Source organism: Oncorhynchus gorbuscha, linkage group LG18, assembly GCF_021184085.1.
Source record: "Oncorhynchus gorbuscha isolate QuinsamMale2020 ecotype Even-year linkage group LG18, OgorEven_v1.0, whole genome shotgun sequence".
Classification (NCBI taxonomy): domain Eukaryota; kingdom Metazoa; phylum Chordata; class Actinopteri; order Salmoniformes; family Salmonidae; genus Oncorhynchus; species Oncorhynchus gorbuscha.
Window position 1 is genome coordinate 5,343,064 of NC_060190.1, and position 5,764 is coordinate 5,348,827.

A 5,764-nucleotide genomic window follows, 5' to 3' on the forward strand; every position below is an offset into this window, starting at 1 on the left:
AGACAGAACCCTATTCCCTATGTAGTGCACTACTTTAGACCAGAACCCTATTCCCTATGTGATTGAACCAGAGCCCTATTCCCTTTAGTGCACCCAGGAGCCCTATTCCCTATGTAGTGCACTACTTTGGACCAGAGCCCTATTCCCTATGTGATTGCACTACTTTTAAGACAAACCCTATTCCTATGTAGTTTTCTACTTTTCAGACAGAGCCTATTCCTATGTAGTGCACTACTTTAGGCGAGAGCCCTATTCCCTATGCGGTGCACTACTTTAGGCGAGCCCTATTCCCTATGTAGTGCACTACTTTGAACAGAACCCTATTCCCTATGTGGTGCACTACTTTAGACCAGAGCCCTATTCCCTATGTAGTGCACTGCTGGACCAGAGCCCTATTCCTGTGGTGCACTACTTTAGACCAGAGCCTATTCCCTATGTAGTGCACTACTTTAGACCAGAGTCCTATTCCCTATGTAGTGCACTACTTTAGACCCAGAAGGCCCTATTCCCTATGTGGTGCACTAACACAGACCAGAGCCCTATTCTATGTAGTGCACTACTTTAGACCAGAAGCCCTATTCCCTATGTGAGTGCACTACTTTAGACCAGAGCCCTATTCCCTATGTAGTGCACTACTTTAGACAGAGCCCCTATTCCTATGTGGTGCACTACTTTAGACCAGAGCCCTATTCCCTATGTAGTGCACTACTTTAGACCAGAGCCCTATTCCTATGTAGTGCACTACTTTAGACCAGAGCCCTATTCCCTATGTAGTGCACTACTTTAGACCAGAGCCCTATTCCCTATGTAGTGCACTACTTTAGACCAGAGTCCTATTCCCTATGTAGTGCACTACTTTAGACCAGAGCCCTATTCCTATGTATTCTATGTGCACTACTTTAGACCAGAGCCCTATTCCTATGTAGTGCACTACTTTAGACCAGAGTCCTATTCCTATGTAGTGCACTACTTTAGACCAGAGCCCTATTCCCTATGTAGTGCACTACTTTAGACCAGAGCCCTATTCCTATGTAGTGCACTACTTTAGACCAGAGCCCTATTCCTATGTAGTGCACTACTTTAAGACCAGAGCCCTATTCCCTATGTAGTGCACTACTTTAGACCAGAGCCCTATTCCCTATGTAGTGCACTACTTTAGATCAGAGCTATAAAGGGAAAAGGGTGCAATTTGGGACACAAACAAGCAATCTAATAAAGGTTTAACCTAGCTTTCCAGACAACTAATTCAATTCAATTTCTTTCCTTTCTTTCTTTCTTTCTTTCCTTCTTTCTTTCTTTCTTTCAAACCTAATCCACAAATGCTGCATTTGTTTATCATCTCTTACACATCTACCTAACCACACCCCATCCACCCCAAACCTCCACCCTCTACGATACCCATCCACCATTCAACTACCCCCTCAAAACATTCCTTCCCAACCTACCCACTCCTCTCTACCTTACCCCTTAGCCTCTTTCACCTTCTTCACCCTCCTCCCTTCTATTTACCTCCACCTCACCACCTAATCTACACACCTCTATCTCTCTCCACCTACCCCATCCCCACCCTAACCTCCTCCAACCCTCCCACCGCACCTTCTTCACCCCACCTCCCTCTCATTTCCCTTCATCTCACCTCCAACCTACACCCCTCTACCTCCCCACCTCCTTCCCTCTTCACTTCATCTCACCCCCAACCCCAACTATGCCCTCCCACACCACTCTCTTCACCCACCTCCTCCCTCCCAAGGCGGCCCAGTCCTTCTTGGGCTATCAGAGGTACAGCTGGGGGCAGACTCTGCTCTCTTCTCCCAGGACCATAGACCCCAGCCTGGATGCTGGGGACCCCCACCTCCTTCACGGCTGGGGGACGATCTGGGACAAGGAGCCCCCTGTGGGGGGTCCTCTATCAGGGGATGAACAGTGAGGGGGTGGGGGGGCCACCAGAAAGTACTGAGGGAAGGGGGAGGACCAGGGGATGGAGGGAAGGGGGAGTGGTTGGAGGATGGATGGAGAAGTGGAGGGGGAGAGGAGGAGTCAGGATAAGTGTGTGTGTGTGTGGGGGGACTGACTTATAACAAACTTACATTCATTAGTTGGACCAAAGCATAGTTCTTAGGCTGTAGCGAGAAGGCAAAGCTATTGTGGTGTGAATGGTTCATCACAGCTACTACCAAAACATATCTCTTCATCACATATATATGTTTTATGGTTAGAAATTAGAAATCCCAGTTTCAATGTACATAGCAAGAATGCTTAATAGATGTTCATGTTTTTCATGTATCATTGGACAAACATGCCTCTAAGTATACTGTATATTGAAAACTAATCTCTGACTGTAGTTTGACGTGAACCTATCGACCGACCGAAACTGTAATTTAATCTACAGGTATGGGGGTGTTCAAAAATAACATGACTATATTTAAGGGCATTACTATGTGCTTTCTGTAAAGGTTTAACTTGGGCTACTCAGTCAGTATGCTGTGTTATTGTGCTCGGATACAAGGAGGAACTATTTTTATATCTCCCATGACCTATTTCCTTTCAGGGTCTAGAGAATTCGTTTTTATTTTGGAATAAAAATAATTTCAGTTTAAGTACTCAAATTTTGTTATTTTACCAAACTATGGGAAAAAATGTTTTAATGTAACCTTTATTTAATTAGGCAAGTCCGTTAAAACTAATTCTTATTTACAATGACCGCCTACACTGGCCAAACCTGGACGACGCTGGGCCGCCCCTATGGGACTCCCAATCACGGCCGGATGTGATGTGCCCTGGAATGTGAACTTTCTCGGTGTTACAATAAACTGCAACAAAACAAAAATATGGTGTTACATTTTTTGTTCTTGATGTGATGCTTTTAAACAATAAAGTAAATAAAACACAACACTGACAAACTTTACAGTGAATTCATTTCTGGTCTTGCTTGTCGCGGTGGTGTTATATATTTTATGGATTAAGGTTGCCATCTGCTGGGCAAAGCTAACATTGCAGCCATAAACCAGTTTAGCATTTATATACGCTTACATTAATAAGCGAAACGACGTCAATAAAATCCCTACCACTGTCTGTATACCCACTAGCATTACTACTAATAATACATTTTCCACATAATGCGTTTGAAAATGTTACCATATCGACATAAATCTCGTGCTTCCATCTCTGCTTTTGCATTTACGACCAATTGGTAAACAACCTATCCTGCTTTACGGCAGAGCTTATTCTTTACGTTAGAGAGTGGCAACAGTACACATTGCATCTAAACTGCTAACATACTGTCTAAAGGTAATTTTAGCTGGATAGTTTGAGTTGCTGTAACACATAAATGTATTTATTTTCCCGATATTGAAGAGCCTTTGCTTGACATGATTCTGCATTTTCTTATCGGAGGATTCTTTCGTTTCAAACCATTTTGCAAAACTCCTGTCCTGCATTTGTACGTGCCAAGTTACAGCGAGTTGAGCAAACACAGTAAGTCACACCCAATTAGCCGATAGCTTCGTATTGTATGCTGTTTTTATCTAGTGCTAGCCAGAATTGTACTTTTCACTATTTGGACGTTTGCTATGGCGAACTTGTCATGCTATGAACTCATTGAACGTCATCTCTCCCGGGCTGCCATGTATGATTGCTAATTCATGTATGTCACTTGCCCTGCTGCAGAGTGCTGCATAGGCAATGCGCTTTGGACTGCCTGCTACAGAAGGATTGCAGGCTGGTGGACCTCTGAGGGCATTCTTTGTGGTAGTATATTGTCCCAAACCACAAGTAAGTCAAGCTGTAGTCAAGTAGAATAGACACATTCAAGAAGTTGCTTAGCCGTCTGCAATCCAGTTCGTATGCTTGTTGTCTTGCCAAATGTAACATACACTGTAGCAACATGTAGCCTCGTCCTAGCCATTGTAATATGCAGAAACAGTGAAGTGGGTGATTTGATTTAATGTATTTCTTGCGTGAAATATTTCCACCATAGAATGTCTTCTGTCCGGCTCTTCTCCTAACCTCTGTTCATGGCAACCCCTGAATTGCGTTGTAGCGTGTTGATGCTCACGCTGCTGAGGACTGTGGGATTGAGCATTCTCCATGGCGTCCGAGACCTACATGTCGGGCACACACTCTGCTGCCTTCGTCACCTGCCCCAATGACAGGTGGCCAAAGATCTGGCCAGGTAACGGATAGGTACAGACGTACACAAACATTCTAATCTGCTATGTATAATTGGGAATCAGTCAGATGTCACCTCTAAGACATTTCTATCGGCAATGTTCAGAAAGTTGCACTCTCCTCGTTGATTCACACTATAGGGCCAAACGACGTTGATTCACACTATAGGGCTGAACTGGTTACACATCCACCAGGGCTGAACTGGCCAAGTTGGGCTGAACTGGTTACACATCCACCAGGGCTGAACTGGTTACACATCCACCAGGGCTGAACTGGTTACATCCACCAGGGCTGAACTGGTTACACATCAGGGCTGAACAGGGCTGAACTGGTTACACATCCACCAGGGCTCCACCAGGGCCTTGAACCGTGCTGGAAAGGACCCTGTCAAAATAAAATATCAGAGCCGGTATGGTTTGCGTCGGCCCTGTAGTCTGAATCATGGATTTGTTCACCATATTGTACTGGATGCAGTTAATCCATCCAGTCTGATTGGTTGTTGTCATTGTCTCTTCCCCCCCCCACCTGACAGAGGAATCGTTGAGAAGAAGCTGGCTGCTTGTGTCAACATCGTCCCCCAAATTACATCTGTGTAAGTGTGGACCATGACGGATCAGAGATTAGAAACTGGGTGGTTTTAAGTCCAGCCGTGGTATATCAGATTGTATACCATGGGTATGACAAGACATTTATTTTTACTGCTGTAATTACGGCACCACGGCTATGGCTGTATCCAGCCACTCCACCGCACATATGAAGGGAATGGAAGGTTACTGATTGGGATTGGCAACATGTCTCTGTTTCTGTCAGATATGAGTGGCAGGGAAAGATCCAGGAGGATAGTGAAGTGTTACTGGTGAGTATTCACACCTTTTTATTCCTGGTTCGACATGGACTACAGTGTCTGGAAACATTGAATAGAGACTATATATATATATATATATATATATATATATATATATATGTATGTGCTTGGTTTTATCTGAGCGTCGTGTAGCTAAAGTTCTAACTAGTTTCTTCCTGCTTTAGATGATAAAGACCAGAAGTTCTAAGGTTGCATCTCTGGCAGAATATGTTAGGTAAAGTGTGTGTGTGTGTGTGTGTGTGTGTGTGTGTGTGTGTGTGTGTGTGTGTGTGTGTGTGTGTGTGTGTGTGTGTGTGTGTGTGTGTGTGTGTGTGTGTGTGTGTGTGTGTGTGTGTGTGTGCGTTCTTGTATTTCCCTCAGTTATAGGGATGATATGTGTAGTCTTCATACTAAATCAGGCATTGGGGTGTTTAATCAACCTTTCCCAGAATTACCATTGACAATTATCAGTGACTCATACTAACTGTGTGCGCACGTTCATGCATTTGTCTATCTGTGTGTGTGTGACTCATGCTGTGTTTGCTTGCTAACAGGTCCAACCACCCGTATGAAGTAGCAGAGGTCATCAGCCTACCCATAGAGCAGGGCAACCCACCCTACCTCAAGTGGCTTGGTGACGCTGTACCAGAATGATGGGTGGATGGACAGAGGAAGGGATAGGTGGATGGACAGAGGGAGGGATAGGTGGATGGACAGAGGGAGGGATAGGTGGATGGACAGAGGGAGGGATAG

General features: G+C 44.7%; 1 pseudogene; it reads left to right on the forward strand.

The window, feature by feature from the left end:
* Window positions 1-3,168: 3,168 nt before the first annotated feature.
* On the forward strand, window positions 3,169-5,756 carry LOC124004337 (annotated as a pseudogene).
* Window positions 5,757-5,764: the final 8 nt, after the last annotated feature.